This window comes from Ambystoma mexicanum, chromosome 1q (genome assembly GCF_040938575.1).
Source record: "Ambystoma mexicanum isolate Mex_15411 chromosome 1q, UKY_AmexF1_1, whole genome shotgun sequence".
Lineage (NCBI taxonomy): Eukaryota > Metazoa > Chordata > Amphibia > Caudata > Ambystomatidae > Ambystoma > Ambystoma mexicanum.
In genome coordinates this window covers 669,233,377-669,254,688 of record NC_090922.1, presented here as the reverse complement: position 1 = coordinate 669,254,688, position 21,312 = coordinate 669,233,377, and the positions used below count along the sequence as shown (strand labels likewise).

General features: G+C 44.7%; 1 protein-coding gene across 4 annotated transcripts in view; it reads right to left on the bottom strand.

Moving 5' to 3' along the window:
• LOC138535053 (dimethylaniline monooxygenase [N-oxide-forming] 2-like) overlaps positions 1-21,312 on the bottom strand; it is a 500,693-nt gene that overhangs the window by 26,571 nt on the left and 452,810 nt on the right. The gene's annotated exons all lie outside the window — the stretch shown is intronic.

The following is a 21,312-nucleotide window of genomic DNA, read 5'->3' as shown; positions in this document are numbered from 1 at the left end:
AGCACAAGAGATCAGGTGATGGGTGAATAGTTTGTCGACTCTAATGAGGTGAGTGGGCTCAGGAGATGATTGTAATTGGTGGATTGCAAGGAAAATGTAGAGAAAGTCCGGCGAGATGACAGTCGAGCCGCTTGTGCATTGGGAATGGTCCGTTTAAATGTGAGGTCACAGACAGGGTGAAAACGAGCAATGTGGATGGAGTGAATGAAGGAGAGGATATGGTAGGCATAGGCCCAGAGATGAGGGGACCTATGATTACTGAACATGATTAGCAGCAGTGATCCTCTTACCTGCGTGATGCGACAGATGGTGAAGAATAACGGGGCAGGTACTTTAGCAGCGAAAGCTGGTAGATAGTGGCATGCCAGGTAGCCATAGTGTAGACAGGGGAAAGACAGGGCCTTCAAAACATGGGCCTTAAAGTACCGGGCCTGGCTTCGCCTCATGGCTTGGCCGGGTCACGGTATTTGCTAACCAAGTGGCCCAATCAGGAGGCTCCATGGGGTGACGTGTCTCACCTTCACTCCGCATCACGGAGGCTTGATTTCTATGGTGAAAAGGTGGCGGCCATCTCTGAAGGGGTCCCAGCCACGATGTTGATAGTGGCAGGCAGCAGGTGGTGGCAGGCTGCAGGAGGGTAGCCGCGATGTTAAGGCAGATCCTTCTGCCAGGCATTCATTAGGGGAAAGACAAGTCCTTCAAAACGCGGGCCTTAAAGTACCAGGCCCACCTTCGCCTCACAGCTTGGCCGGGTCACGGTATTTGCTAATCAAGTGGCCCAATCAGGAGGCTCCATGGGGCGACGTCCCTCACCTTCACTCCGCATCACAGAGACTTGATTTCTATGGCAAAAAGGTGGCGGTCATCTCTGAAGGTGTCCCAGCCACGATGTTGATAGTGGCAGGCAGCAGATGGTGGCAGGCTGCAGGAGGGTAGCCGCGATGTTAAGGCAGATTCTTCTGCCAGGCGTTCATTAGGGGAAAGACAGGTCCTTCAAAACGCAGGCCTTAAAGTACCGGGCACGGCTTCGCCTCACTGTTTGGTCATGTCACGGTATTTGCTAACCAAGTGGCCCAATCAGGAAGCTCCATGGGGCGATGTGCCTCACCTTCACTCTGCATCACGGAGGCTTGATTTCTATGGCGAAAAGGTGGCGGCCATCTCTGAAGGGGTTCCAGCCACAATGTTGATAGTGGCAGGCAACAGGTGGTGGCAGGCTGCAGGAGGGTAGCCGCCATGTTAAGGCAGCTCCTTCTTCCAGGTGTTCATTAGGGGAAAGACCGGGCCTTCAAAACATGGGCCTTAAAGTACCGGGCCTGGCTTCGCCTCATGGCTTGGCCGGGTCACGGTATTTGCTAACCAAGTGGCCCAATCAGGAGGCTCCATGGGGTGACATGTCTCACCTTCACTCCGCATCACGGAGGCTTGATTTCTATGGTGAAAAGGTGGCGGCCATCTCTGAAGGGGTCCCAGCCACGATGTTGATAGTGGCAGGCAGCAGGTGGTGGCAGGCTGCAGGAGGGTAGCCGCGATGTCAAGGCAGATCCTTCTGCCAGGCGTTCATTAGGGGAAAGACAGGTCCTTCAAAATGCAGGCCTTAAAGTACCGGGCACGGCTTGGCCTCACGGTTTGGCCGGGTCACGGTATTTGCTAACCAAGTTGCCCATTCAGGAAGCTCCATGGGGCGACGTGCCTCACCTTCACTCTGCATCACGGAGGCTTGATTTCTATGGCGAAAAGGTGGCGGGCGTCTCTGAAGTGGTCCCAGCTACGATGTTGATAGTGGCAGGCAGCAGTTGGTGGCAAGCTGCAGGAGGGTAGCCGCTATGTTAAGGCAGCTCCTTCTGCCAGGCGTTCATTAGAGGAAAGAAGTGTTAGCACCAATCCCAGCCCATGTAGGCTGGCAACAACCACCAGTTCTGTGCCCGTTTTGAAGTTGAAGTAGGACATTGTACTATCTTCCGGCAGTGTTTTTTCAGTGCCCACCATGGCTTTGGCGTATATCGCACCCCAATGCCACAGTTATGCTGCTTTGGTGAGCCTTTTGAGTGGCTCAGTTATGGTTGTGAGATTGGGGATGAAGCTCCTGTGGTAGTTAATCAAACCCACGAAGCTCTGAACTTCAGACTGATGATGCGGGGCACGCACCGCCTTGATGTATCTGAGCTTTTGGGACTCTGCTGAGACTCCTTCCTACTGAAACACGAATACAATGAACTAGAGCTTATCTTGGTGAAATTTGCAGTTGCATTTGTTGAGCATGAGCCCATGGTCTTTCAATCTCTGCAGGACTGCCCTTAACTGGCAATGTTGCTCTATTTATTGGGTTCCATGCAGATATCAGAATGGGAATGCCTGCTATGACACCCTGAATTTTATTCTAGAATACCTCCACTGCCAGAGACTCCCCAACACTCAGGTGTTTGTACTAATGCAGGTCTGCATTGGGAGAAGTTAGCGATGTAGGAGAAGCCTAGTGTATTTGGTCATACCCTCCTGTCAGGTCCAACTTTTAGAAGTACTTCGCTCTCTATTTGTCAGCAAGGTAGTCATCCTCCATGGACGTGGGGGGGGGGTCCCTTTGCTTCTATATTGCCTGATTGAGCAGGTCCACACAGATACAGACCTTGTCTGTTTTTATAAGATTCCGCACCATCACTATGGCTGAGATCCATGTTGTCGGTCTGCTTGTTCTCTTAATCATCTTGACCTCTTCCCCCACTTTGGGCCTTAAGTGAAATGGGACCCACCGTTGTTTGAGAACTACTGGCTGCACTGTTTCATCGATGTGGTAGCATACATCATGCAATTGCATGCAACCAATGCCCTTGAACATGTCTTTGAACAATTCAAGAAGGCCTTCTATTTCTTCCTCTTGTACTCCAAATGTAAAAGGCACGTGTTCCAGTTCTTTCATCATGCTGCAGCTGAGGATTATCGCAATGTCTGTCTGCCAGTGTGGCTTACATTTTCCCTTCTGCCTTGACATTGTTGGGCTAAAACGTAGTGTTGTCCACACCCTGAAAGGGTATAGGCACATTACCTCCATATGCATATATTCTTACTTCCCAAGTCTCATGAAAAGTCACGGCTTTAAGGACGCGAATTGAAGACTACTCATCAAATTCACTGAAGCACTTGTGTCGATGAAGGTAGGCATGAGTGTCAGGCATTGAGGTCATCAGCGCCGATTATGCGGCCCAGTGTAGAAATCATGAAAACTGCATGCTTGTCTTCAGAGTCATCAAGGTCCACTTTTTGCACCATTTCCATCTGCCTCACCAGTTGTCAGACAGGTCCACCAGACCTTAAAGGGGCTATCAATGTCCTAGCACGAAACATTTTCGCAAAGTGATTGAGTCTGCCGCATTTGGAGCGCTCTGGGGCTCTTGGTGGGCAGCAGCTGTTCTGAGGCAGATAGCTTCCTCAGTAATGCACATCTTGGAGGTTTTGGGTGTTGTGGGTGTGCCTCACGCTCTTAACTGTGTTAGCTTTTCTTCCATCATTTATTTCTGCCCACTGAGTTTGCTTATTTCAGTGCCACACCCTGGAACTCGGCTTCCACCTTCTCAGCCCTGATTTCTGTTAACCCATGAGAGTGGTCTAGCTCGAGAATGCTTTGCAGAGGACTACCCGAATCCTGTATTATTTGCCTCTTTAATGTGTTCCCGTAGCTACCCTGTAGGAGCTGCATGTGGACCTTGCCTGCTTCATGCACAAGGGTGCATGTGGAGGCTACATGTCCCAGCCTCACATGGAAGGCATTAATTGGTTCATGCATAAGTAAGGGGGGTTCTGAGAGTTTCTCTTTACCGGCCTATATCCCGGGTTGAGTCTCAACCAGAGACTTTAGCTCACCATCCTTTCACAGAAGAGAAATGTCCCCTACATATCAGTCTTTGTCCTGCCCAAGGGCAGTCCAGCACCGAAATGCCAGGCAATTCTCTTCTGAACAAGAGTACCAACAACAACCCCAGACACGTGTTTCAGCCTGGTTGGGCCTTGTCAGTGAGGTGGAGCTGTGCCTCTCTAAGAAAAGTGAGTAAGGGTTCCATGTCTGGATTACCCGAGTAATTTAGGGTGAAAACCCAAAGCTACTTAATATGCATAAGTAAAGGGGGTTCTGGGAGTTTCTCTCTACCGGCCTATATCCCGGTTCATGCAGAGTTTGCCTTGCTTGGCAGAGTTGAAAAGCGCCTAAAGTTGGCATTTGCTTGACGGTTGAAATACTGTCAAGAATGTTTTTTTGTCGTCCCATAGTTGTTATCAACAGGGGATAGGGTCTTCAAAGTTGCATGTACTCCCATTCCTGCATAACATAGCTTGGGAGATTCCTTTGCATCATCATCATCATCATCATATCATCATCATCATCATCAATCCCTTTTGTGGTTGCATAGAAAATGTCAACATTTTCTACCTTCAGTGACAATGTTGTGCCTCATGCTGATGGTACTTCCAGGGTCTCAAACTCCTGAATAGGGATTGAAGTGGGGCCAAGTGTGCCTGGTGTCCTGGGCTTGGGTGGGGGAAATAGAGGTGCCCCTGATGTTCCAAGTCCCCCACTATGCCTTTGTCAACAGTTGTAACCTCCATGGTGGGTGATAGGGTAGATGAGCCCAGGGGATACATGGGCTGATCAACAGGGAGCAGGAATATGAAGACCTGGGTAGTGCTTCCAGGTCTTTCCCCAGTCAATGGGGTGAATAGAGTGCCGTGGCTGCAATACGCTGTGCTGGCTCAATAATACACCCAATTCAAATTGGTTGGTGTGCTGACACAGAACTCCCATCCGTGCACATGGAGTTCCCATTTCATCTAGTGCAGTGACGCATTCCGGTGTCACCAAACGCTGGCAAGCATACATGTGTGTCTGCATGCAGGCATGGCACGTAGCGCACCAGCCGTGTTTTGCCTTTGTCCCCCGGACACCATCACAAAGGCCGTCCAGCCCAGCTTTTCTACTTGGAATTCTAAGCCTGCTTTCTGGCCATGCCTGCCTTCTGTACTTTATGCTTCAAGGATTTCTCCTTTTGAGCCCATGGTGATGCCCAGAGCTAAGGGCTTGCAGAGTTTGTGGAGACACCTCCAGAAAGTGAATCCTTAAACATTATGTGGCCCTGGTTTGTCTGGCCTCCTTGGTGCAAGGGTTCACTTTCCTTGCCACAGGCCAGAGATTAACCCTACTGGAACCACCCCAAGACCAGCTGGACAGGAGGGGGTGCTACACAACCCTTACCTTAGTCTGTAAAAATATATCAAGGTGGATTATTTAAGGATCCCAGCAGGGATTCCTTTTTATTTTAAAGAAAACACAATAACCATCAATTACTCTAATCTTCCCCTGTAATCATCTCCTGCTAAGGGTTCTGCTCTGTCAGCCCACCGTCTCTGAGGGGGGGTCAAAGGTAGACCCTAAGAGTGGGACTGGCAGAAAAGGCCCCTTCTCCTCACCTGACACACCCACTGTAGAGGAAGGCCAAAAGATGGCCCCAGTGGGTGGTTCCAACCCCAAAACAGCATTTGGTGGCCTGCCTCTTCCCTGCCCTACTTCACGGCAGGGTACGTATATACTGCCTTAACCTAAAGCTATTACCTAACACCCCTCTTCTTAAATCTATTAACCACTTCCGTCTATCTAAACAAGTACAAAATTATATATATACTTAAAGCACTGTACACTTACATAACTCTAACAAGATACATAAACACACATGCGGCAATAAAACCCCTAATTATAAACCTTTCCTTTATATACACGGACAACAATGCAAGTTCAACATTACAGACATCTGATTTTTATCCAATGGCAGTTTGGTTGGAACTGCCACACCCTTCTAGTACTTGCCTGAGGTTGTCATGGGTAGGGTGGATAGGGTCTGCCCCAGAGTGTTGCCAGGGTTTGACTCACCTCAGGCACCCTAGAGTCCAGCCCGCAGACATGCCAACTGCTTACATGGCCCCATGAGTGCCCGGACTGCACCAGCCCTGCAGTCGGGGCCATGATAGATGCTGGCATAAACAACCCAGTTATGGAAGATTTCCTAATCCCTTGGGGGGACATTGGGGAGTAGGGGTGGAGGGTACATCCTCCCAGGAATCTGTCTCTGCGGCCTGCTTCCTCTCCTGCCTCCAACAGCTTTTTTTCATCCAATATTTTCCTCCCTCAATGTTCTCTCCCCGGCCCAGTCCACCCTGCGGCAACGAAGGGTTTTTTCCATTGTTCCTTTTTCTTTTCTTCACTCCCAATCCAGCCTCATGGTGGGCTGGATGGTATAGTCCAACAAGGTAAGGAAACACAGCCCAGCCATTAAAAAAAATATTTTACCCCACTCTGCTGTCCGTGTCTTTATTTCTTTGTTTCCATTGGGGGCCAAACATGAAGCACCACCAAGCCCTGAACAAACGGAAACTGGGGGGCTGCAATTAGGTCCTGGGTGCCGGCTATCCGGCCCTGCATCTTTTATGCTTAGCCGGCTGCTAAGAGTGCACAGAGTTTGTGGAGAGACTTCCCGAAAGGGGTCCTGGACTAACTCCTGGGTTCCTGCTGTCCAGCCCTGTTACCTTTATGATTTAAAAACGTCTTCTTTAGAGCCTGTGTGTTAGGCAGAATCCACTGCAGTTCCCTTGGGGAGAACTACAGCAGATTAAGACTACAGGTATATGCAATAAATTCCCTTTGGTATCAGTCTGTACCACAAAGATTTAGTTGGTAGCTGTGGCTGAGCAGTCAGACTTATCTCAAGAGGAAGATGAGCAGTATTCAGGGTTAACACATTGGGAATACAGTCAGTACTATGGTACAGAGAAACACTGATCAAAGCTTTGTATGAAAAAGAATATATATTTATTTGACACACTTCTAGTTCAACACATAAATCACATTTATCAAAGCAAGGTAAAACAGTCAAGAAAAGTATACACAACTCCCTATTTAAATGCTAGACAAGTTTGAGCCAGGGCGAAAACTGAGCAAAATGGCACAGGGTCAATCAAGCAAAAATGGCACTCTAGTAATTTCTCAAAAGGGAGGGAAAGGACAAGTTATACAGATGTAACCTCTTAAACACACGAACAATACTTCCCAAGTGGATTGTGAACAAGTTAGGCAAGGTAGCACTTTAGCAATAGTCATACATAGGTGAAAACCGAGCAAAATGTCACTTCAGCAATACTTAAGAGGGAAGGAAGAGTGGTTATAAGAGTTTGGGGTGCACCAACACAGTTGAGGGTGAAAAGCAATCTAGTGAAGGCAGTTGTAACAGCTTTAGCCAAAGTCAATAGGCCTGTGCCATAGTTAGTGGTACAGGGCAATGTGCCCAGAATCAAACTGTTCTAGTAGCTGCAGTCAAGTCTTTGGTTTAATGATTCAAAAGGAGGGTGCAGAAGGTAAAAGATAATGTTAGTCAAAAGGGCCGGCCAACCATGGAGGTAGGTAAATGATTTTAAACACCTTTAGCAATACCCCTCGAAACGGGAGGCCTGGCGGAACAATGTACCTGAAAAAGTGGAAGCGGCTCCTGCGGTGGCAGTGGTTCCTGGCAGTTCCTGCAGTTCATGTTTTCTAGCAGAGGAAGAGAGGCTCTCGTCGTGGAGGAAGGTTCAAGTTACTGCACTGCCCAGGGAAGAAGCCAGCCGCGGTGATGGCGAAAACAGATTAAAAGGTACGCTCCTTTAAATCACGGTCGTGGTGGACGGGTGCTTGGCTATCCGGTCTCCGAGTGCAGGGCACTGGCGAATTTGACCAAGGCAGGTCCTGGAAGGCAATTGACGAACTGCTTGGCCCCACCAGCTCAAGGGAAGAAGACTCTTGCAGGTGAAGATCTTCTCAAGTCGTTGGAGAAAAGTGGTGAGGATCTGCAGCAGGGCTTCACCCGGGGTTCAGTCGTTGCAGATGTCTTCAGCTTCTCTCCTCTTTGGTTTCTTAACTCCAGTGGCGACGTCTTGTCCTCCAGTCTTCAGGACCCTGCTTTTATGCATCAAGACCCCCATTCATACAGACTAGCTGTCACTCACACAGTGGGGTGGCTCTCCTGGCGGGAGAATCCCCTAGCCTATCTAGGCAGAGTGCGGCTTGTGTTGCATAGGCCACCCTGTCCAGGGTGCCTATTCCCCCTCCCACACCTCCTGTCTACCCCAGAATCAGTGGCGCTGAGAGGAGGGCTTCTGTGCAGAAGCCCACCAAAAGAAAGAACAATGGATCCCCGACCTGGGTTAGGATTATAGAGAAAGACATGAGAAAGAATTTTAATCAAAGTTCTGGCAATAAAAACCTATCGGAGTAAAGTTACTATTAAAATAACCCGGCAGTATGTTAGAGGCTGTCAGAAAAAGTGTTAGCCTCGAAGAATGGGAAAATCCCATAGGGAAATATTTGCGGTCAAATATTTACAGTAGTAACCACTGCCACCAGCAAGAAACATTTGGGAGAGGGACTGCACGGTACCCCCTCGAAAATGAACACTAGGGAAAACTGTCAACCCTTCCCAGTACTTCCATAGTAAGATGGGTTGTACTGGTTTTGTTCATAAGAATTGACTAGTAAAGTCAATGGGGAGTTTACATGCCCTGGGAGACAGTAGTCAGTCCCAGGGTATGGAGTCTATGTTTGGGGGTCGCTACAACGCCCCTGTGGTACGGCACGGAAGGTGCTGTGCACCACACATGTAACAAGATGATTCCTATGAGGGTGAGAAAAAAAAAACAGAGACCGTAAGCACACAGGATAGCCTAAAACACACACTAGCAATCTGTCTAAGAGTGGGAAAAAGGGTCTCACTCTTAGCAGGAGAAAGAAATAAACCCTTGAAATCCAGCAAAGCTGCTGGGGGACTCTATAGGTAAGGAAAATTAGCTTAGAAGAGAATTCTCCCTAACACTGTAGAAGTGAGCGAGTGAGCTCCTTTCTACCGGCTGCCCCACTTCAGATGAAACACGAATAAATGGATTGAGTAAGCTCTTAATTTTTCTTCCACGTTGAGTTTAACTGATTAGTCCCTCGTTTGGAATGTCAGACAGCTCGTGCTCAGGTGTGAGCCACACATCACTTAGGGAGACGGGAATCTGATATGCAGTCACAAGCACACGCCTTATCCCCACATAGGAATATTCAAAAAGAGTTTTGAGTTTGAATATGTGGGTATTAGTCCAGACTCTGGGCATTACTTAATCAGCAAAGAGCCTTACCAAACTACTCATTCTTGGATGATCCATAAATGTTGTTGTTGCTGACTCCTACTGCAAATGGCTTAATTGTGCAGGATCTTATCTTACCTCTGACAGGGTTAATGATGGATATATAAAGCCGAGTATGTAATGTTCTAATTAGTGTGCTTCCTTAAGTGTAATTAAGAGGAGGCTGATTGGTTTCGAGCGGTTTTAAATGTGTAATGAAACAAGCTTTTCTTGTATTCACTTTGTCGGGGGCGTGGTGTATTCTGCTCCCGGGGCTGGGTGAGGGCGGGGAGATGGGCTGCGGCAGATCCACAAGCCATTGGGCGCGTAGGCCACCTCGCCTCCTCTGGCACTGCATTTGATTAATGGGTGTGCATGGAAAGGGAGAGGGGGACAAGGCACCATTTAATTTTAGTTTTTAAACAAGCACGTGATATTGTTAATTGCATTTTATTCTACTATCACTAGTATGTTTTTCCATGTGTATAACTAAAGTTGGTTACATTCTTAATGTCACTTTTGACAATATGATTTTATTAACTAAGAGTGATAAAACACGTTTAAGAGCAAAGAAAAAAGGTTGCGTCCCCTGATATGTTCAATTAGAAGATCTTCGACCAGAGCAGCGCCTATAATCCAAGTTAATTCTCTAAAAGGGGAGATTAAAAGTTTACTGAGAGATCTGCGAGAAAAGCCCTCAGACTAGAACGTCTTGGAAAGATGCACATAAGAAGTTTCAAGAACAGCCTTCATAGGAAAAACAAATGAAACAATTATTTTTTTATATTGATTTGGCTGATTAGAAATCAACCTTTCAATTTAACAGAAAATGTACATATCAAATAACAATGAAAGATTAAATGAAGCTATTCAGCATGACCACATAAAAGGAGAAAACAGCACATGCAACCATTAACATTGCCATTCAAGGGGAAATGTGGAACTGTTCCTCATAAAACCATCAACTAGTCTATATGAGTCTGAACACATTAATGGTCGTGTGGTAGTTTTGCCAACATCTTCTAATGAGAGTGCCACCTCTATTGCTGGTGCCAGGAAACCTGCAGATGACCACCTGCCTTACAAGAAGTACCACCATCAGATATTTAGCAATGGGAGAGATGGGGGCAGGGTCAAACCTATTGTAATCCAATTTGAATCTTTACCTAGAAATGCAAATGTACTGATATAAAATCAAATCCAGCCCCTAACTCAACTCTAGAGATTGCCTCCTCTTCTGCAAACTTGGATCTGGTGGTTGAAAGCATTGGCTTGTCAAACAGAGTTTCTACTTTAGTCGTTATTAACTAACCTTATCATGCAGCAGACTGAGCTAGCTATTAGTGTAGAGCTGGCAGAGAAATGTATTAAACACCTAGTAGCGCCAAATCGATAGTGCTGTAGACCCGCCGTGATGTGAAAAATTAAGGAGAACCCAAATTCAAGACCTGGTGCAACAGTCGAGAACTGGGAACACAAACTACTGTTATGAATAATGGACAATTGTGTCCTTATCATGTTCAGTGCCAATGTGAGGGTGTTTTATGAGGTCTTCAGCACCCATAACTCCTGGTACAGTCTGATGGCATGGTCTAAAAAGCTATTATAACCACTTATCCGTTGGGGTGAAAGGGTGCAGGGAGGATTCATTAAAGAATCTGCTTGGAGTAGTTGCTGGAAACTGGCTAGTTCTCAGTGTTAAGGAGGGAGAGGCATAGCTACGACTGAAGCTGGGCCGAGCCTGCTAGGTGCGACCCGTCACGGGGAGTGAATGGTGGTGTGGTGCTTGAAGGAGAAGTCATGTTGTTTCTGCCAGGTGCGGCCTGGCTTACATTCGGTAAAGGGATGGAGCCACCAGTCCCCCACCTTTATAAAATAAGGAGGAGGGGGTTGGGCATTATTTACTGTGTCCAGGCTGCAGTTGTCAGGTGCAAACCGGGCAGCCTTAATGGTGCGGGTGGGAGGTGGGGCTCACAGCATAGCATTCCGGGATTGAGAGGTAACGCAATGCTGAGAGCACTGCCGGCAGCAGACCTGTCAGCGTGACACTCCCGCTTATCATGGGATTACCACGCTGATAGGGCGGCGACTAGGGGTGTCACTCGGCTCCCCCTCTCATTGGCCAATTCCCAGGCCTTTAATGTGTTTGCAAGCCACATCGGCTCATCTGGCCCAGAAATTGGCAAATGTGAGAGTGCCAGGTCACTCTCTCGGGTTATAATTAAGCTTTATAGATCTAGCTAGAGGGCCGTCCCGGGAATATGGGACCTGAATAGTGAGTTAAAGGCCCAAGTGTACCAATGCATTTAACAAGGTCTTGAGGACCCTGAGGACATGGTGCCTCATTACGAGGCTTGCGCTGACGGAACGAAGGGAGCCGGTACAGGACTGTCCACCTTCATTCCGTCAGGGCTGATTATGAGGTTCCCTTTGCGGGACCCGGATCAGACGTCTGATAGCTCCATGGCTGCCTCCAAACTCGTAATGAGACCCATGGTCTTTAAAGCTATTCTTACCCCTAAAGCTGTGGCGTGAATGATCGAAGGGATAAACAAATAAAAGAAAGAAAGAATCTGCTTGGAGTGGTTGCTGGGAACTCGCTAGTTCTCAGAAATCACATCCTGTGCTAAAGCGGGAGGGGCAGGGATACGATTGAAGCATGACTGTGTCTGCTAGGTGCGGCTCTGTAAGGTGAGTGAGTGGTGGTGGGGCTGTTGAAGGAGTAGGGAGTCTGCGTCTCCCAGGTGCAGCTCTGCATTCATCCGGTAAATGGATGGAGCCATCTGCCCCCCTCCTTCATAAGGTAAGGAGAAGGGTGCGGGGGTGCAGGGGTGGGGGATTTACCACGCTAGGGCTGCATTTCTCATGTGCGGCCTGGGCAGACTTAACAGTGTGGGTAGGAGGAAGGGTTCTTAGCCTGGCGCTCTCGTGATGAGAGGGAGAGCTGTGCTGAGAATCCTGCAGACTGTGGCGCTGTCAGTGCGGCACTCGCTCTCATCACAGGAGTGCTGCACTGACACCCCTGCTGCCTACAGGGCTCTAAGCACAGTGGGTAGTGACGTGGCACACTCCCATTGACCAATTCCTGAGCCATATGAACACGTATGGCTCATTAAAACATTAAAGGCCCAGAAATTGACTAATGACAGTGCAAGCCATGTTACTCCCCCAGTCACTGGCCTTTCAGCGTGTCGCTCCCATGATAAGCAGGAGCGCCATGCTGACAGCTCTGCTGCTGGCAAGGCTCTCAGCCTGGCACTACCTCTCATCATGAAAGCATCTGCCTGAAAGCCCCGGCTAACCACTCACACCTGACAGACGTGGCTCAGCTTCTCCTTCAACCAGCACTCACTCGCCATGTGGACCACACATAGCAGATGCAGCATGGCCTAAATCATTGCCTTTCTCCTCCCTCCTTATTGCGGGTTGTGGTTGCTGGAAACTAGCCAGTTCCCAGCAACCTCTCCAAGCAGATGTCCTTTCTACCCAACCTTCATCCCTGCACCCAGAGAGTTTAAGGGGTTATAGTAGCTTTATAGACCACACCCTCAGCCATTCTGGGGGTAATGGGCCATGAACACCTGGCTAAATGCTCTTGCTTCACTCTGGCCTTTAACTCGATAGTCAGGGCACATAAATCCCAGTATGGACCTCTGGTGAGGTCTACAAAGCTTAACTTTGCTTCACAGTGAGATACCTTTAATGAAAACGGAGTGTGTTCTAATATGGGATATGTTCAGTGGCATAAAGGCTGAGTTGGATCATATAGAATTTGCCATGTGTCCTATATGACATGCTACTACTACTTCTAAAGACCAATACAGGTCTCTCTGTTCACTTGGAATCTTGGTCAACTATTACTTCAGAGCAAGAATCTGGCTTTGAGGCCTTGGTTAATGTGTCTTAAGGACTGTTAAGCGGATAATAATACATTATCTAAACAACGTCAAACTAACACAGTGAAGAGTAATGTAATCTAATCGTAAAAGTAAATATACCCAAAACTGGCAGTAATAGTCTTGGAAAAAGGAGAAAATAAGATGGGTTGGTCCTCCTGGCTTTGTATTCCTGCAAAATTCATTAACTGAGTGAAAGACGAAGAGTCATAATCCTGATCCATGGGCCGTTTATGTGTGTGGGGTTGCCCGAGTTATCAACGGGACAATTCGAAAGTTCACCCTCATTAAAGAAGTAGATATGTCGAACCAAAAGTAGTTTTTCAATGATAAGGAGTGTTATTAAGTCTGCGGATAGATTAAGGGACTGTTTATTCAGTCAATTTAACATCAACTTTACAGTGCAATGGATATTGGCTACTGAATGTAGAACCCTACATCCAAATGGGTATACAATTCAGTTAATGCCTACACTGATATAAGTCAACCTAGTGCCTAACTGTCAGGGAGAATTCTCATTTATGGCTAATTTCTCTCACCCAGTGAGTCCCTCAGCAGCTTTGCTGGATTTCTGGGGTTTATTTTTTCCACCTGGTAAGATTGTGAGCCTTTTCCCCACTCTTACATGTGTTTTGCCATGTGTATTTCTACTGTTTATGTGATCTTGGGCTCTGGAGCTACACCACTCCATGAGCCCCACTTTTTGTGTGTGTTACACAGCACCTTCAATGGAGTAACACAGGGTTGTCTTTGAGACTTCCCACTGACTCCATTTTTCTGGGGCTGACTACTGTCCCCCAGAAACATGTAAAGTTGTCATTAACTTTATATAGTAACTTTAAACTACAGACCCAGTACACCCCATATTACATGGAGTATTGGAAAGGGTTAGTTCCTATCCTTTTTTGTCTGTGCCTCTCTGAGCTTTGTTTTGCTCTCTTAACACTAAGATTTGGCTGGTGGCAGTGGTATCTACCCTAATTTTTCTACCATGATTATACTATATAAACGTGGTACTGTTTTAGGCTATTATATTAGCCTCGAACTTAAACCCGCTTGACCAAATACTTTTTATTTTGGCTCCGGTTGGGTTTTATCGCCATTTCTTTTTGTTAAAGTCCTTCTTGTGTTTTACTTTGCGCAGCAAACCAGATTTGCCACCTTTGTTTGCCGACCTTTGGCGGGCTTCTGTCCAGAAACCCTCCTTTGGCGGCTGGGTGTCTAGGTGGGCTGAATGTGAGGGAGGGGTTTAGTCACCCCCTGCACAGGGTCTCCTTGGAGACCCAAGACGCACTTTGTGTCGATTGGCTGAGGTGGTTGTCCGGGCAGGACAACCCCCTGCTGAGTGATTGACAGCCAGTCTGTGTGAATGGGGAATTTTGGCATAAAAGGCAGGACTCTTGGGCTGGAAGTCAGAGTCTCCACTGGAACTGCAAAGAACCGAAGAGAAGCGGAGAAGAAGACGGCTGCTCAAACTCCCGAGTCCCGGTGAAGCCCTGCTGCAGTCCTGAGCTATCTACCCTTCAACGACAAGAGAAGATCCAGTCCAGAGTCTTCTTCCCTTGAGACTGCTGGGATCAACCAGCTCACCTTCCACAGCCATAGGACCCTCTCCTTGGTTGAAATTGCTGGACACAGCTGTAGTGGTCTGGACAGCCATCTGAAGAGCCTCTCCTGTTTTAAAGGAGCGCACCTTTTATTCACTGTTGCTTCGCTGCTGATGGCCTCATCCCTGGGTAGTGCAGATCGCTCCAGATGTCCTCCTTCTTGTCTCCACGACTGAAGCTCCAGGAACTGTGAGTCTGCAGGAACTACCAGGAACAACTGCCGTGGCACCAGCTTTTCTTCAAACGAATAAGGTACTGTGTCCGACTTGAGGAATTGGGGTGAACCCTTTCTCCTCACCCAAGGCTTGCCCTTGTCTTTCTTCCCTCTTATAACTTTTGCTTCCCTTGTGACAATATCCAGGTACTCCTGGCAATCTCAAATCGTGAACTGTTCTAACCTTGTGATCCTCAACAACAGGACCCTGTCCCATTTGACACTGGCACAGGTCTATTGACTTTTATCTACATTTTAGAAAGTGTCTTCTGATTCTATCTGCCTTGACAAAAGTATTGCCTATGATTTGTATCCCCTATTCTCTTGTGTTAATTCATGTGCTAAGTGTGTTTGACTATGGTATCATTTCCTCTCGCGGGTACGCCTTTCTTTCGTAAAACCGAACTGTCATTACTGTCAAAAAGTGATCTCGTAATAACCCACGGTAACGCCTTTGTTTCACAACACCGGCCTGTCAAATCCAAAGGTACTTACCTTGAATTGTTTTGCACAAGGGGAATTGGTTGTGTATTGAATTTGATGTGTGGTTTTAATTTAATAGAAGTGAAGTGTTTTGTGAACAGATGGTCTAAAAATAAATGTACTTTTACTATTTCACCAGAAACCTTGAGTCAGTGTTTGCTTGAGTCACAGTAATTGTAGTCCTTTGTGTAATCTGTACTACTGCTCATTTGCTCTTGAGATAAATCTGGCTCCTCAGCCATTTCTACCACTTTTTCTGTGTAGTACAGGCTTGTACCAAAGGTGAAATTGTACTACCACTTGTAGTCTTAATTGTGTGTAGTGGTCCCTAAGGGCACTGTACAGGATTCTGCCTTACACTACTCCATTAGTGAACATAGTTTCCTATGACAAATCCTAATTGGTAAAATCTCTTCATCTTCTCCCAAGTCCACTATTTCAGATCGTATTTTAGACTGGCAGGTTGAAGATCCCATGCCATCTGCACAAAACCAGGATGATGAATGATTAGCTGCCCATCATTTTAAGGAGAATGCTACAGGTTTAAGTTTGGGGTTTACACAGTGGCCATGGTGTATTGAATAATTGTTCTCAAGATCTTTTGTCACATATATCTGGCATGGGGTGTTGGTGACACTGACTTTCATAGAATATTTTAGGATTGCAGTGTAAATTGGAAGATCTGGTGTGAAGATTCTTTGCGGGTGGTGTATTGCAAGAAATTATTTTATTGCAAGAAACCTTTGGAACCAGTACAGTTTTGTACATGCAGTACACACTTCATTTTGATTTCTTCATCAAAGAAGGAATGTAATTAAGGTGAGCTGATCCTTTTAGTTGCAACCTCTTTGGATGTTGATGTTGGGCCGTGGGAAATGGTGTTGATTTATTGAAAAATTACTGTTGCTCCCTACTATTTGCCATAATGTGTGAAATTGCAAATGTGTTCTAATTGTTGTGGAACTTGACTGTATCATCTGTCTTGTTTTTAGAGGAAAAATTGCCATTAGGTATTCTCTTTGTCACAAACTCCACTTCATCTGGCCATAATATGTGTATTTTGAATGGTCATTTTGAGGCAGATAGTCCTGTAAAAGATACTTTTGTGAGAACCCTCTTAGCACTGATTGATTGTATGCTGTGTATGTTTGAAAACTGGCACAAAGTTTAGAGATTTAATGTTGCAAGACCCGAAAGAGAGAAAATACATTTGAGATTAACTCTAGGTTCAAATTTAACTATGCATGACTATCTTCAGGCTTGTTCATCAATTTTCAATAATAATAAAAGGAAATTGAAATGGTCTGATAAGTCAAATTCCACACTTAACTGAGGTAGCTGCGCTAGGATGAAGTAAAGTGTTATCCTATCCATCTTCTGGCATAGGTTTTGATTTCCTTGACCTCACATTTACTTCTTGAAATAATGTAATCAAGAATGTTATATCATGTCCAAACAAACCTTACAAGTCAACTAAACCATTACATTTCTGGTTTGATAAGGATGAATTAATTAATCTTTTATAAGGTGCTTAATACCGTAGACCAGTCTCTAATTGAGATTGTAAAATAATTCCACATCCAATTTATCAATCTGCTTAAAAGAGGTTATCTCAATAATAACTTTTTTAATGGTAGAGCATCTTGCAGCTCACATTTTCTAGAGCCGAAAAAAAAGGCATTGAGTGAAGCCAGGCAGCAAAGCAATACTAATTATTCACCATCGCACTGTCCAGTTCAGTGATTTTGACACCCTGTATCACAATTATACTTTTATTGCTCATGTTGTCCCCAACAAAGGACCATAGAGATTGTAATTGTTGTTAATTCTGACCCAAAGAATCCATTTGGGACAAACATTCATGTACCATTTTATGTAGTTTTATGTATTTTATTTACTGTCCTATGTTTTGCCTAATGTATATATAACACATGCTCCTTATGTATTAAATCTTGATCAAAAGTAGCAGTCATCATTACCATTTGTTTGCATATTGACAGTCAGGAGGTAGTTTTCCTTTTTGGGTTCCATAACCTTGCTCAATTGTGTCTGATAAAAGCAAAGCAATGCTGCCAATTGTATAAAGTAGGTAGAACCTTTTGAAGATTGGTAGTTTTATAGTTTCAAGGCCCTCCTCTATAGTGCATTTTATGCATGCAAGGATAATGTACAGGCTACAGTTTGGTCTGATCACTTTTCTGAAGTTTTGCAATAACCCTGATGATTGTTTTATTCTTCTAATTGATAGCCCTAGATCCTTAACCCATTTAGAAAATCGAATAATGATACAGGAGATTACTGACTATGCCAGGTATATTGAGCCCATAAAAGCATTTGGTTCTAATGGTGTCCCAGGTGACCTATTAAGTAAAATATTGACCTATGTGGCCCGCTGTTAGTCAATATTATTCATGCAGTGTTGACCACAAAAATAATTCCTCCATCCTGGCTGTAATCTATTTTCCTAGTTTTTTAAACAGACAATAGGGGAAACCCTGTACATTTTAGGCCTATATCCCTATCAGATATTGTGCTTAAATTATTAGGGACATTTGTGTTTTCTAAACTTCAATTTTGAGTTGATGTACAAATACCTACTTTCTGATCTCCAGCTGGGTTTTCTTAAATCCCTGGGTATGACCGAACAGTGTTTAAATCTGGTGCTGATCATATGCAAGTATAATGAAGCACGGTGAGATAATTTATATGTATTCTTCATGGATTTGTCCACAGGCTTTGACAAAGTGAATAGGTCTGACCTATGGGAGACAACTATAAGGATAGGAATCTATGAGGATATATTGAGCCTCATGGTCCAACTTCATTCTGGTACCAGGGAATGTATTGCTTAGGGCAAGATGGGAAACAGGATTAAGATGAGACCTACAACACAAAGAGTTGCCCGGGGATGCTATTCAATGCTCTTCTATTTAATTTGTATCTAAATGGTCTGGAGAAAAAATTAATTTGAATGAACTTGGATGTACAAAAGCAGCTGGCAGATCTGTCCCACACCTGGTTTGCACCGATGGTGTATTAATTGGCTGTGCCCCTGTTGCTTGATGGCATCTTTTGTTAGGTTATGTTCATTTTATGGATTCCCCTAATATGACAGTCAATATTTCAAAATTAAAAGTTCTGATCTATGAAAATAAAGCGTGGAAACATTCTTAATCTAATAATGCTGATCAGACTATGGGAAGAATCTGTCACTGATTACCTGGGTGCAAGATTGTCAAGCTTTAATAACTGGAAATCTGACAGAAGACTGGAATCTGTAAGAGACAGGCTAGTTACACGGTATTACACTTCTCAAATTATTTATAATGGCAGCTAAAAAAGCCTATGAAGATAAATGTTGGGGGCTTGTGAGATATGTAGGTGGGTCCTGGGCCCTTTCCTCAATAACTATTTTTGGTCTCTATTAGGGATATGGATATCTACTGCCCCAGAGCTATTGCATCTGGGACCTCAAATTATGGCAATGTCTTTGAAGCTTTAGTTGATGCTGTCAATTCTATGGCTATCAATATGGCAAATGAGCGGGCAAAGCTTAAGAGATCTTGAAGTATTCCTTATCTCTGGATAATTATAATGTGATCAGTTGGATTTTGTTTGTTAGAAACATATTTGCATCTACAGGGATTTCAAGTTTTTTTTTTTACCTTTCAATGGTCAATTCCATTTCTAAAGCTGGGTTGACAGAAATGTATGATGTAAAAATAAATACTTGTACGACTTGTAGAAATGCAGACTAACTTTTCTGTGAGGAGCTATTTTCCACATCCTTATGAAAAAGAAGAGTTTTCAAATTATTTGTCAATTGTTTTAACCTCTGTAGCTATTAGGCTGATGAGTTTTAATCTGTTACTCCTGGCTGCATACACTGCAAAATGGTCAAATTTAAATGAGTTGACATGCCCGTGTAATAATCATGCTAAAGAGGATAGTATGCATGTGTTTAGTTGTTTGTATTCTTCTCCCACATTTAGGTATAGTGTACTGCATAATTGTACCCAATGTTGCATTGATTGTTTTATTTGGTACAAGAAAAGGATTATGGTGTATTTAATAGCGGCTTTAAGGATTAGCAGGCAATTCAATTTTAAATGATAATTGGCGTTAAGTATTATGAATCACTCAGTGCTTAATTTGTAAGAAAATAAATGCCAGGGCCCAAATATTTTTGTGCAAGTCACTGACACCTCGGGGCAGGCAACTCCCAGCCCACTGACACAACCCATGCCTGCTCCATACAGTACCAATATAATTGGTTTTAAGGCTACAAATACGACCAGTTCATTGAGGTTGATGGATGCATGGTGTGATTTCCAGATACCAATCGACATGACATATTGTGTCTTGAAATAATATAAATATTTCAGTGCTTCTTTAAAATACATTATTGTTAATATTTTGCTCTGATTCTATCAGTGGCAAGTGGAACATTTTAACAATCTATCAAGCGAAAATAAGAGCCAACGTGCTTTGCCTATATGGTAAATTATTGGACAAATGTAGCCAAAATCGAACTGGTGAGCATGCCTGTCAAACACTCCACCACAATCATCTTCCTTGGTTTCGCAATCATGCTAGGCGCTCCTTTTTGATAGTGGCCTTTTTTTTGCTGACCTTGCACCTGTGTTGAGACTGGTGGCTGGTGACTGTTCTGTTGTTGTCAACCCACTTTGCTGGTTATTACCGTAGAGAATCTGCAGCAATGTCAAGCAGGTTCATTGGAGCAGTGTTTGGTCATGGCCAACATCAGTGGCCAACATTGTCACTTAATGGCGCTTAGAAACACTAGTGTACAGGTGTGTTATGAACGCCAAATCATATCATATCACCTTCTAACTCATTGTTATTCATGAAAATGGATAAATAGCCATTCCCTGCCAACCTGGGTTGTCAAGTTTGTGAATAACAATGAGCAAGACAAGGATGAGGCGTTCCAGGTCTGTGCACACTGTTGTTTTTATATTACTATGACTGACTGACAGGTACAATAATAAAGTTGCCAAAACAGTACAAGCTAGGATTAGAAAAAGGTGCATGGGCTCAGAAATAAGTGCCAGGGCTGAGCCCTAGCAAGCTGTTGCACAAATTAAGCACTGGAATCACTTTGTACATTATATTGGTATGTTTAATGAAAGGATTCTAAGAAATAATGTTTTGACTGACTGACCCACAATTAGAAACTATTCTTTGAATCCTTTTCTCCACCAGGGCAAATTTTGCCCTCGTGCTTACACAGAATGTTATTAGCATTTGGGTAAACTTTTCCATAGTGCAAAAATGCATTGAAAGCATGTTTTTTGCATTAGGGAAACGTATGCCCTAATGTTAATACCGTGCACATTTACACTTGCAAGGAATTGTGTGGTAAGTTCTGACCATTATTTATTCAGGCCGAATTCTAATAGAGGACCTGTTTTGAGACAACCACAATTAAAACATTCTCTCCGACATCACAGCAAATGCCTGGGGTGTATTCTGTGTTCTCCGAAAAATGAGCTACTGGTGTCGTTAGAAACACCACTTAACTGGCGTCTCCATTACGGGCACAGACTGTAATGTTTAACAAAGAGTGCAAAGTTAAGGCAGCCCAACTGTGGAACTCCCTACCTGCCACACTCAGAGCAGATCAACCTAATGAAAACTTCCGCCAGAATACAATAAAATGGCTTAAAGAATCTGAGAACTAGATATGGACCTGCTAACTAAAATGAACCAACCATGCTTCTATGTAAATACTTTAGATATTAGAGTTACTTTTGATTGTATTTTATTTGATTCTTGCTTCCTGCCTCTGCCTACATGACCTCCTTCTATGTACTGTGTGTCTCAGATGTATTGATTACTCTTGATGTGTAACTAAGCTGTGAATTATCTTATGCTATGCGCCCTGATGCCTATGGGTCCGGTGCGCAATACAAAT